This window comes from Stigmatopora argus, chromosome 12 (genome assembly GCF_051989625.1).
Source record: "Stigmatopora argus isolate UIUO_Sarg chromosome 12, RoL_Sarg_1.0, whole genome shotgun sequence".
NCBI lineage: Eukaryota > Metazoa > Chordata > Actinopteri > Syngnathiformes > Syngnathidae > Stigmatopora > Stigmatopora argus.
The window spans coordinates 15,074,491-15,088,404 of NC_135398.1; the positions used below are offsets into that span (position 1 = coordinate 15,074,491).

At 39.7% G+C, this 13,914-nt stretch overlaps 1 protein-coding gene across 3 annotated transcripts in view; it reads right to left on the reverse strand.

Moving 5' to 3' along the window:
* cdh24b (cadherin 24, type 2b) overlaps positions 1-5,458 on the reverse strand; it is a 156,533-nt gene extending 151,075 nt beyond the window's left edge. For all 3 annotated transcript variants that reach the window (XM_077614898.1, XM_077614897.1, XM_077614899.1), the window contains exon 1: positions 5,360-5,458. The gene's annotated coding sequence lies outside the window, so the exon portion shown is untranslated. The remainder of the gene's footprint in view (positions 1-5,359) is intronic.
* Between the last annotated feature and the right edge of the window lie 8,456 nt (positions 5,459-13,914).

The window sequence follows — 13,914 nt, forward strand, 5'->3', positions numbered from 1 at the left end:
TTACCAATCATGTGTCTTCACCTGTTTTGATTGATCAGCATCAAAAGGGAAGCCTAGGAAACATGTCCCTCCTCATCTTCCACATCTATGAGAATTTTAAATCAAGCAGCAAGAAGCTACGGGTGAAAAATCACTCGTCAGTCATTCGCCTCGAGGATGTAATTGGAGAAGATATAGCAGAGAATCCATGTCTTGCAAAGTCAATGCCAAGTAACTAGGCTTTTCCCTCTCACTTTAAAAGCCCGACACAAGATGATATGCACTTTACTAAAGGTTTGATGAAGCTTATAAAATCTTTGCTGTTCCTAGGAATCAAGAAAGAACTTATAAGATGTTAAGAGATTCCTTTATTTCTTTTCTTATATGAATCAATTGCATCGGGAATGCTACCATTATCTTACCGCTTGCCCTAAGGGAGTATTCATGTCTCAATCACTAAGAATTTGTTTTTTCATTCCTAGGAGGCGATGATGTCTGATTCATTTTGCAGAATTGTCAGCTAATGAATGGTGCTCGTCCATTGTTTGCTGCACACTCAACCTGCAGTGTAAAGCCCCCATGGGTGCTCGTCTTGGGGGTTCTCCCACTCTCATTAGGAGCGAATAAAATGGAAGTAAAGGTTCACTGATCATTTACACACATTCCCTGTGTGCTTTTTCAAATATTGAGGGTGGGTATCTTTTCCTAAAAAGCAAATGATCATCAGTAAACATTTTAAAGGATGAATCACTGATGGGAACGGCATCATTTTTTCTTAGAACGGTCTTTAACAGCTATTTCTGCCATGCTGGCAAAACATTAAAACCAAGGCAATAATTATTTGAAGCACATAGTAACATCTCTCAGTTTCTTTACATTTTTTCACCTTAGCTATAATTCCAACCAAGTTGGACTTACTTTTACATTGGAGCGGTCAGGATGATTTCTAAATGTCAAGTCCCCCACCAACCCAATTTGTAACAATGAAATTGTAACTTTTATTTGTATCCCCATGTTTGAATAAATGTTTGCTAACTTTACTTTCACAAAAAAAATATTAATAATGAAACACAATGGATCTAGAATAGGCACAAATTAAGCCTTTCTTTGGGTAAATTGTGGTAAAAGACATTGGTATGAGGTAAGCGGGGCCACCATCATTTTTACTCCATATGATCAAATTGTGGCGGACGAGTGATTAGCACATTCGCCTCACAGTTATGAGGTCGAGGGTTCGATCCCAGTTCGATACTCACCGTGTGGAGATTGCATGTTGCTTGGGTTTCCTCCCACATCCCAAAAACATGTAGAGTAGGATGATTGAACACTCAAAATTGCCCCTACATATGCGTGAGCATGAATGGTTGTCCATCTCCTTGTGCACCGCGATTGGCTGGCCACCGATTCAGTGTCCCCCGCCTGGTGCCTGTAGTTAGCTGGAATAGACTCCAGCACCCCCTGCGACCCATGTGAGGATAAGTGACTTCATAAAATGAATGATCAAATTGTTTATTATTTAAATTGGATGCAATACATGTAAAATGTGACAGCACATCATGAACATTAGACAATAAAAACTACAAAATATATTATAAATTGTCACAACATTATGGATATCTTGACCAACAGCTTCAGTGACATTATTCTAATCCTAGGCTATCCATTCACTGATGTAGGGTCTCTAAGAAAGCAGCCACCAAGATTATGTTCAGATTTGACCTTGGTCGATTTACCATTGATAACGTCGAGACAATTTAGTAAATATTTTCTAGTTTTTAAACTCTAGTTAATGATGTGTTACTCTGTCACATTATATACTTTATATCTCATCTCATTTTCTGAGCCACTTTATCCGCATCAGGGTCACGGGGGGTGCTGGAGCCTATCCCAGCTGACTACGGGCCAGAGGCAGGGGAGGGCATCCAATCGCAGGGCACAGGTAGTCAAACAACCATTCATGCTCACACTCATACCTAGGGGCAATTTAGAGTGTCCAATCAGCCTACCATGCATGTCTTTGGAATGTGGGAAGAAACCGGAGTACCCAGAGCCAACCCAAACAGGCCCGGGGAGAACATGCAAACAGATGGACATGACCTGGATTTAAACCCAGGACCCCAGGGTTGTGAGGCCGATGCGCTAATCACTCGCGCCATGGTTATATATATATATATATATATATATATATATATATATATATATATATATATATATATATATATATATATATATATATATATACATAATATAATATATATAATGTGGCATTGGTGGGTGCATTATCTTCCCCAATATTCAAATTGAACAAAATAAAATTTGAGAAGAGGTGTTTTGTGGCAGTGTTTCTTAAAAAAAGGGTAATATGTTTTGACATAATCTCAGCAACCCACTGAGAAAGAGAGTGTCAAATATTATGCATCAAAACATGTTTTAACCCAAAAATAACTAATGCCTTGAAGTGCAGCCGACAAACAGGAACAATGTGGCAAATATATTTTAGGGGGGTTTGTACAAGTGAAGAAAAATTTAAATCATAATTAGTTTTTGCAAAAAAAAGTCCTACGGAAAAAATTACTATGTGGTATTAATTACCCAAGAAGCTCATATGGGAATAAATGTGCGTTTAATGTAATTGAGACTTAATCAACCACACCACTGAGCTAACAGCCAAAATATATAGAAAGTTTCCACACAATCTGAAAAGTGATTGACAAGTTGTGATTTGGTGCTCTCTTCAAATTTAGTCCAGTAACTTTACAACACATTTCCAATATGAACATAAATATAAATGTGCTTTTTTAAACTATGTATTATCAACATTGATTTGGCGAAATTTGTGCTCGCTGCAATTGAAATGACTTTTTTGCAAGGTGCTACAGTTATCAGAAACTGCTTTTTTAAATTTTCAGCCCTGAAAATTGATTGTTGCCAAGTGAAGAAGCCAATGGAGAACTCGATCATAGAAAATTAATCATTTGATTACTCTGCCCCAGTGGCGCGCTGGATTTTAACTGCAGACCTCAGATAAAAGCAGACGATTAAGCGCATGTCTGTGCTATTACGCTAGTGAGCCGCAAACCTAGATGGCACAAACGATATAACTATCATATCAAAATGAGAAGTATAAGACGGGGGATTCAGTATTCTTTAAGCATCCAGACTATGTATATGCCCTGCTTCCATCCTTTCTATAATTCCATCCGCAGCTGTAGCAATGTCCATGAGATTTGAAATAACTGTCTCATCAGTTTCTCGACCACACATCTTCTCCCTTACCATTCATTCAATTTTAACGCTGTTTATGGTGGTCAGGGTCGTGGGGTGCTGGAACCTATCCCAACTGACTTCGGGCAAAAGCCAGGCTACACCCTAAATTGGTTGCCAGTCAATCATGGAGCATACACAGAGACACAACCATTTGCATACACAATCACACCGCCAATGAGCGGGATTCGCTCGCACGCTGCCCGGACCAAACTCAGTTGAACGAGCCAATAGACTAACAGGTAAATAAATCCTCTGTATCAAGGCTAGCTAGTATTAAGAAAAAAATCAGCTATTCCTCCTTTCAAATAACCTCTTTGTTATGCCCCTTGGCATTTTTGGGGCAAAATGTGTGAAAAGTATTTATTCATTCATACTGCATTCCACGCATCCATGTAGCGGATGCGAGGATTGCTGGAGCCGATCACAGGTGACTTCGGGCGAAAGGCAGACTTTTCCCTAGACTGGTCGCCAGTCAACCGTAGGGCACCGTGTGAAAAGTATTGGCTGAATGTTGCCAAACAAACACGAGCACTGCACAAGCAATCTGTTTGTAAGTCTAAAATATGATTTTGCATGTAATATTTCACTAACATAATATTGAACCAAGATATTGAAGCCGACTAGAAAGTCTCATGCGCAATTCATGACACTTAAAACAAGCAAAAGGTGTCATGACATTGACACACACAATTGCCGCCTGATGCAAGAGGAATGAATGTATAATACATGAGCTTTCGGCATACATAAACATGCCTGGCACTGATCAGACTCATTACAGTCACTTAAAGCCCATCTTATGCATGCATATGTATGTGATCGCATTCATTTCCCACATTAGTTTTTGTGTTGCACATTAGGCTTTAAATGCACATTTTTCTCTATTGAGAATTGACCCTTCTTTCATATATATATATATATATATATATATATATATATATATATATATATATATATATATATATATATACATATATATATATATATATATATATATATATATATATATATATATATATATATATATATATATATGTGTGTCTGTGTGTGTGGCAGAGCCACTTTTCCTGCTCTTACAAAGACATAGTACATGGCGGGCAGTAATAATCGATATAACCTGGGAAAATGGGTCATAAATCCAAGCAAATTTATTTCCCACAGGCACAATAGAGTCCTGTGATGCTGCACAAACAGAAACATTAGTAGGTAGGTACTCATATAGAAAGGGTACAAATGATCCTTTTGCACAAGAGAAAACGGCTTACATCCTCCGGATATGAGACGAAGTACTTATCAGCGACTTCTCAGGTCGCGTAATAAATGGATGCAATCCAGTGGGGAGTTTGTAGCCGATTAAGCTCATTAGAGACGCGACGAAGCGTGTGTAAATTGCACATACGGGAGGTAAGGAGGTAAAAAAAATATTCTTCCCCTCGGGGACCGGTGTCGTTGCTCGGTGTGTGACAGACAGTCAGTCCGCTTGTAGACAAGCAGGGTGGGTGGCGGAGGGGCGCGTACGCCGTCTGTTCCGAGTCCTCTCACGCGTAAAAGATGTCCAATTGTCACAAAAAAATAGGAAGCCTCCCGTTTGCTGTAATCGTTAATAATCGATCAACACATCATCGACGTATCGAGTCAAAGCGATGGATAGGATAGGAACAATAATACAAGACCAAAGCGCGGCAGTTCAAAGATCTCTATTAATCATAAATAATAACTAATTTGGATTGTGACCTTCATTTAAACGTAATCATCACACTGATCTTATATCAAGTCATTGAAAAGTAAAGTCCCATCCAGGTGGGAGAGCTGGATTTTGTAAGGACGGACGGACAACTCAGGACGGACGGACAACTCAACGTCAAAAACACGTCTTTTGAAATTTCATCGCTCCAGTTAAACGTTACGCAAAGTGTATGTGCCGCAGCTTAATTCGAAATGATTAATTTACTGCGGAGTGATGATAGGTGCACATAGGAAGAGGCAAGAGAGACACAGACTTCTTAACGAGGGGAAACTGGGGCTTGATCCTCATTCGGTCTGACCTCTGCTAAACACGCTCATGTCGACAGGACGACGTGCAATTAGTAGTTCGATAAACTGGTCGAAATGTTACCTTAGACGGGAGATCTGTTGTAATGGTCTCAAGTTGTCACGACCGCTTCAGTATGGCGCGCTCCTCTTCTCAGCGGCGAAAACCTGCACGAGTCCAACCAAAAGGGACGCGTGCACACGCGCGCGCGCGCACGTAAAGATTCAGTCGCTCTCTCTTGATGTTCCTCCCTTTCCCGCTTTCCTCTCTAGAGTTAGGTCGTCTCATATTTGAACAGTGCTCGATTTTTTTATTTAAAATTATTGTCAAACAGGAGCGACTAGAGAATATAAGGGATGTTAAAATATTCAAACCCTTCGTTTCAACTGTCAAAATAATGAGCACACGCAAAACCTTTTTTATTACAGTAGTGCCTCTACATATGAATGCTACCACATGTGATATATTCAAACTCTTTGCTCCAAGATACGAAAAACTGCCCAAATTGCGAAACATCAACAAACAAATCAAACAGCCCCCAAAACGTGAACATTATTGTCAAACAGGAGCGACTATAGAACATAAGGGATGCTCAACTGTCAAAATAATGAGCACTCCATACATCCTTTAGTTACAGTTGTGCTTCTACATATGAATGCTACTACATATGAAATATTCAAACTCTTTGTTCCAAGACATGGAAAAACTGCCCAAATTGCAAAACATCAAACAGCCCCCAAAACGTGAACATTATTGTCAAACAGAAGCGACTATAGAACATACGGGATGCTCAACTGTCAAAATTATGAACACTCGCTACATCTTTTAATTGCAGTAGTGCCTCTACTTCTGAATGCTACTACATATGAAATATTCAAACTCTTTGTTCCAAGATACAAAAAACTGTCCAAATTGCGAAACATAAAAAAAATCAAACAGCCCCCAAAAGGTGAAAATTATTGTCAAACAGGACACAAGAGATGCTCAACTGTCAAAATAATGAGCACACGCAACACCTTTTAATTACAGTAGTGCCTCTACATATGAATGCTACTACATATGAAATATTCAAACTCACTGTTCCAAGATACGAAAAACTGCCCAAATTGCGAAAAATCAAACAGCCCCCAAAACGTGAACATTATTGTCAAACAGGATCGACTATAGAACATAAGGGATGCTTAACTGTCAAAATAATGAGCACTCCATACATCCTTTAATTACAGTTGTGCTTCTACTTATGAATGCTACTACATATGAAATATTCAAACTCTTTGTTCCAAGATACAAAAAACTGTCCAAATAGCGAAACATTAAAAAAAATCAAACAGCCCCCAAAAGGTGAAAATTATTGTCAAACAGGAGCAACTACAGGACACAAGAGATGCTCAACTGTCAAAATAATGAGCACCCACAACACATTTTAATTACAGTAGTGCCTCTACTTATGAATGCTACTACATCTGAAATATTGAAACCCTTTATTCCAAGAAGGAAAAACTGTCCAAATTGCAAAACATCAAACAAAATCAAACAGCCGTCATAACTTATATGCACTTCCTGTATCCAGTATTTTTTAAAATTGACGTGCTAGAGTTGGTTTCCCATTGGCTATTTCCCAACACATCGCTGTCCTCCCATGTCCCCTGTTAGCAGGAAGCTGCATTTCCATGATGCTGGAACCGCGGTTAGCACAGAGTAGGCAAAAATTAGCTAGCTTGTTCAGGGTAGCCAACCAAAAATAGCATGCTCCAGGTGGACATCTGGACACCAGAGCCAGCCCAAAATGGGATTGTGCCCACCAGCGGCATATGAACCAACCATAAAAAGTCCCTTTTCCTGCGCTTTTTAAACTTCTCCAGGACCATGAGTGATCAGCTCCGGCTGGCGGTAAGTTACTGACTTGCGTTCCTTTAAACCTTGTTTGTCACAGATTTCTAACACATTTATTGAATTTTTCTTAGTGTACGCAACATAGATTTAAGTTGTGTGTTTACAATGGTGTGTGTGTTACATATGCCGGGGTATGGAGCGTGGTAGGACCCAAAAGCAGTGAAGCGGGCAGAGACAGGGAATTAAGTTGTACTAACAAAACTTTAATCACTTGGCAGGCTCTCAAAGATAACCAAGACTTAACAACCAAGAGAACAAAACTAAACCTTGATGGAGAAAACACAGAGAGACTAGGAGCACAGGATACAGGGGAACATAGGTGAACACAGGTTGACACAAGCGACATAAGCGACACAAGGAACGATCGAACCAGGATTGACGAATACACAGGGTTTAAATAGACAGACGTGGATTGACGAGACAATCAGAAACACCTGGGTCACATGAGCGGTAGTAAGCAGGAGATACATAAGGGGCGGGGAAATGACAGATGAACTCAATGGCCAATCACAAGGACAGGTCACACACACGGGAAAAAAACCCAACAAAACCTGACCAACCCAATGTGTAACAGTGCGTGCATGCGTGCGCGCGTGTGTGTTTGTGTGTGTGTGTGTGTGTTTTTTGTGTGTGTTTGTGTGTGTGTGTGTGTACGTATGCTTACTCAGCTGTCACTCACAATTCAAGCCCAGTAGAAAATGACTTTACAGTTATTTCTCATTTCTGTCTCTCTCTCATTTTATGGACCGCTTTGGCTCCAGCACCCCCCGTGTCCCCCTGGTGGAATAGCTGTTTGAAAGATGAATGCATTTTTTTAAACTGTGAACTGCAAGTCTTCTTTTCCAACGGTCACCAGCAACCAACATTTCCACAATGGGTGTCACTCGTTTTAATGCAGTGGTCCCCACCACCGAGCTGTGAGGCATTTATTTCAAGAAGGATGTGTTTTCACGTGACCGGACATTTCGTCGAAAGACGTTTGGTCCCTGGACGTTTGGCCCCCGGACGTTTGGTCGACCGGACGTTTGGTCGACCGGACGTTTGGTAGAACGGACGTTTGGTCGCCGGGTTCGCTCGCTGTCAAATTATGACAGAGAGTTTACTGCTGATATTTTGATATTAGATATTTAGATATTAAACTCTCTCTCTCTCATGATTATAATTTTGAGAGCTGGTTTCAACAGTAACAACCCGGCGACCAAACGTCCGTTCTACCAAACGTCCGTTCTACCAAACGTCCGTTCTACCAAACGTCCGTTCTACCAAACGTCCGTTCTACCAAACGTCCGTTCTACCAAACGTCCGTTCTACCAAACGTCCGTTCTACCAAACGTCCGTTCTACCAAACGTCCGTTCTACCAAACGTCCGTTCTACCAAACGTCCGTTCTACCAAACGTCCGGTCGACCAAACGTCTTTCGAAGAAACGTCCGAGTACCGTGTTTTAATGTGGTGTATAATTTATTTTCTAATCAGATGAACTTGAATTTTCAAAAACAACTAACGTAACAGTGCCTCTGCCTTTTCATCAAAATGCCTGTAGTCACAACTGGTTATTCCAAAATAAAACAAAAACCTGTAAATGTGAGTAAAAAAATGGGGGGAAGAACTTTTTTGGAAAATAAAATGGCTATCTGCGGGGTCAGAAAAGGAACTTCGGACCTCCCAGGAAAAGAACGCTTGTGTTAACAGACAGAGACATGCCATTAGATAGTGATTACCATTTCATTTTAATTTCATAAAATATATTTGGTGCTGGGCGGCCTGGTGGGTGAGTGGTTAGCGTGTCGGCCTCACAGTGGGGGACCTGATTTCAAATTCAGGTCGGTCCACCTGCGTGGAGTTTGCCTGTTCTCCCCCAGCCTGTTGAGGTTTTCTCCGAGTACTCTGGTTTCCTCCCACATTCCAAAGACACTCATGGTAGGCTGATTGGACACTCTAAATGGCCCATAGGTAGGAGTGTGAGCGTGAATGATTGTTTGTCTCCTTGTGCCCTGCGATTTGCTGGCCACCAATCCAGGGTGCCCCCCGCCTCTGGCCCAAAGTCAGCTAGGATAGGGCTCCAGCACCCCCCACGACCCTAGTGAGGATAAGCAGTTCAGAAGATGAGACGAGATGAGAAAAATAACTATTAAATTAACTGAAATGGACTCACAAACTAAAACAAACACAACTGAAAAGTAATTGTTACAGTTGTTTGGAATTTCTCTTATTGGTGAATTGGGCAGTCGATATGTGGAGAGCCCACCCATCCAAAAAAAAAATCCACACTCTTAATTGCTTATTTTGACCATATGTATTTATTAACACTTCACATGTCAATGAGTAAAAGCAATTATCAATGTCATAAAATCTAGTGTCACAGTGTTATTGAACATCAGTAATGAGACATTGCTACTGCATATATCACCAGAGTACCCGGAGAAGAGCTACGTAAGCCCGGGTAGAACATGCAAACTCCCCACAGGAAGGTCCAAACCCGTAATTGAACCTTCGATATCAGAACTGTGAGGCCGACACTTGCCCACTAAGCCGCTAATAGTATTATATCATTTTATATTCTTTATTAAATAAATAAAAAAGAGCACTACGTACTAGTACATTCGCTCTCACACTCACATTGTCACTGGGATTCATGTTATGCCCTAGGCATCATTCCATCCAGGACAACCCCTGGGTATAAAGGAGGCATTGCTTTATTTTTACCTTCCAGTAAAACAATGTTTGAACTAATAAAATTGCCCTTGTCAAAGATGAAAATAATTTGACCACAATACTACATTTTTATTTTTTGAAAACACTGTAGTGAGATGATTTGTGCATCACAACTCAATTTTCATGGGTCTCCCATTAACCAGTGTTCCGCAAACAACACATTCAATTATTCATTGTTCAAATCGCTTATCCTAACAAGAGCCGCAGGGGGTGCTGGAGCCTCTCCGAGCTAACTACGGCAACCAGGCGAGGTACGCCAACCAATCCCAGGGCACAAGGCTCACACTCATACCTAGGGGACATTTAGAGTTTTCAAACAGCCTGCTTGCATGTTTTGGGGATATGGAAGGAAACCGGAGTACCCGGAGAAAACGCCCGCAAACCCAAGAAAAACATGCAAACTCAAAAACACCTGTTGTTTCTTCGATACAAAAGATTGAATTTCGTGGGTAAAAATAACTAAAATGCTCGCCAATGAGGCTAAACCCCTGCGCATTAAATATCATGCCTTTTCTTACTTACACCACGTCCAGTTACTGACTCTAGGTTCTTAGCTATAAGCGAAATGGGATTGAAACTGTGTTTGGCACATTTATGGTTTATTTTGCAAAGAAAAGCACGATGAGTTGAGGAATTCAGTAAAGTCCCCCTGTTGTGTTTGAAGGACTTCAAATTGCAATGGTGGTGGACTTATCCCCTCTGGGGTCGCCTAGCTGAAACCATTGAAAGCATGCAAATGTTCACAATAGATTTTAGGTCACAAACATCGTCTAGAGCACATGTGTCAAAGTGGCGGCCCGGGGGCCAAATCTGGCCCGCCGCATCATTTTGTGTGGCCCGGGAAAGTAAATCATGAGTGCCGACTTTCTGTTTTAGGATCAAATTAAAATGAAGAGTATAGATGTATAATAAATTTCCTGATTTTCCCCCTTTTAAATCAATAATTGTAATTTTTTAATCAATTTTTTCTGTGTTTTTAGTTCAAAAATCATTTTGTAAAATCTAGAAATATATTTAAATAAATGCTAAAATAAACATTGTTTTAGATCTATTAAAAAAAACTGAATATTCAGGGCTTTTAATCCAGTTCTTTTAACCCATTTATTTAAAAAAATCTAAATATTATTTCTAAAATGGTCCGGCCCACATGAAATCGAGTTGACGTTAACGCGGCTCGCGAACCAACCCGAGTCTGACACCCCTGGTCTAGAGTATCTGGACATACAAGATATGGAATACATTGATAGATATTGTATTTACTAGATTTGTTTGCTGAAGAAAACTGTTAGTAAAACATGATGAGTACTTGGTAGCATCATTTGAAATTTTTTCATTCATTTTCTGAACCGCTTTATCCTCACTAGGGTTGTGGGGGGTGCTGGAGCCTATCCCCTCTGACTCCAGGCCAGAGGCGGGGGAAATTCTGAATCGGTGGCCAGCCGATCGCAGCAACACTCTCCTGTCCAGGTCATTATTCAATTTGTAGTATATAGGATAAAACCATACTAAGAATGAGACCTACTTGTCAGCTGTTTTGAGACAATTTGGAACATAAAACGCTATAAGAGTGATACCTCCACTCACGAATGCTTCCACATCCAAAACATTAAGGTTATGAAAAGCTTTGAAGGGTAACCTTTTTCTTTGAAGATACAAAAAAATGTCCAAATGATAAAGATCAAACTAAAATTTTAAAAAATAAAACTAAAAAATACACTTCCTGAATCCTGTGAGTTGCTTTCCCATTTGCTATCTTCCATGATGGCGGAACCAGAGCTTAGCGCGCTGTAGGCGAACGAGAGCTAGCTTGTGCAGCCGCCGGCTGCGACAAGGGAGCACGATGCCAAGCTCTAAAACGGCGCACTCCAGGCGGACGCCAGACCCAATGCTGGAACATTTTCAAAACTGCGAGTGTGAGTGAGGTTGCACGTGAGTGTGCAGACAAACTGAGTGTAGGATTGACACAGTGGCATCCACGAGGTTGAAAACTACAAGAATAACAATAGGCCTTTATTCTACAGCACTTTGAAACCCACGGTCCTACCTATCCATGTTATAGCTAGGTTGGCATGAATAATGAGTCCCTGAAAATAAAAAAGCTGAATCTACCAACACCATATCATATATTGAAAGGGAACCTGATACCAGAAGGTAAAATGAATTTATTTGTAGATCATCTATTATTAATATAATCCATTTATTTATTTGTTATGTATATTCAACATTGACATTCAATAGTTTCCAGCTTGCAACATCATGACATATTAAACAAATATGAGCAATCAAGCCGTAATGAACACAACTTATCACAGTAACTACCTTTCAAAGAAACAAACAAACACTTTTAACAGTGTTGTTCATTGGCTGTTCAAACTTGTGCTCTTTAAATATTAAACCACAGCTTTAAAGAAATAGAAAGTGTCCTCTTGTGCCATTAAAAACCATTCAACATAAATGAAAAGTGTTTCAACAAAAAAAATGGAGTCTTTCTCCATCTGACGTTTAAAAAAAAATCAGGAGTGTGCAGGCATCTTAGTCAAAAAATAAAAAATATCATTAATTCAACTTTAACCCAGAAAAAAAATTGTTGTATCTACCATTAGGTCTTTTTATGGATAGTTAATTTATATTTTTTGACACTTTTGTTTGGTAGTGTTAAAGCATTTTTTAATGTGAAAATTGTTCAATGGCTCAATAAAGGCCAGAAATGATCAAAAACTGCCTAAAGCAGCTACATACTCTTAAAAATTGGTTTGGTTCTAAAATTACCCTTTTTTTCTTTTTTTTCTAACAAATATAAATGCAAATCCATGCAATTCAAATCTCTTCAGTTACTTTTTTCAATAGTTGGAGTTCAAAACTTCTCTTATGTCATTTTAGTCTATACAATGGATTACTAGCTGTAACATAAACGTGAACACAGAGCTATCAAATGACTACACTTTGCCATCACTTTACAATGTTTCTTCTCTTCTCTCTCTTCCCTTCTCTCTAAGTAATATACAAGTATGACCTCTCAAAAGAAAAATGAAACTCCAATGACTACTGTTTCTGTTTTAAACTGTTCTGTTGTACACTGATAGATTCCTTAAAAGCAACCCTTTGAAGAAGTGCGAGAAAATGAAGGCGACACAAGTGTGGCCATTACAATGGAAAATAAGAGAAAGCGCATTATGGAATTACAGAGTACAACAGCCCAGGCTCAGCTGAACAACTGAGAATGAAAGTAACGATTTCACTAGTCAGAGAGAGCGAGAGAGACAGAAATACAAACAGCAGACAGACAGACAAAGAGAGATAGAACACAAGATTCATCAAGAGGAAATGTAATCTCTTCTTTGCTGCCCTACTGCTCACATGTAATTTGTGATTGTTCTTGTTTTCCCCTAGCAAGCAGGCCTGGATAGAACACATCTTTTTGAAACCAGGAAAGTCGGTTTTGTCATACATACTATACAGCCCTTGTCTGTCTATTTAAACCTCGTGTGTTTTTTTTAGACATTGTCGGATCGTTTGCTTTGCTTGCTTCATGCCACGTTGCCCTGCCATGCTCCATGTTCCATGTTTCTTGTTTTTCCATGTCTTCCATGTCAGGTTTGATTTTGTTATTTATTGCTAAGTCATTGTTATTTTCTCGAATCCCCTCCTGCCTCATTTATTAAAAGTTTTGTGAGTGCACTCCATTCCACGTCCTCGATTGCCTCCCTGCAATTGGGTCCTCCAACCTCGTTCCACGCTCGACGCCACACTTAACGTAACAGAGCCGCTATTTTGACATGTTGTTGCCCCTAGCCACAATGCATCTATTACCCCTATTTACTCAAATGACTTAAATTAGTTAAAATTAAATAGTACGTCCACAGTAGGAAACAATAGCAGAGCTGCCAAATGTCAATATTTCATATTGGGTAAAGAGAATTTTCAGATTTTGTGACCCTTTTTCCTAGTGGCATTTACCAATGACGTGTGCAAATATAAAGCTCAATATTATGTAATTTTCTAATACTTATCAAATTGTCTCCTTTTTTTCAA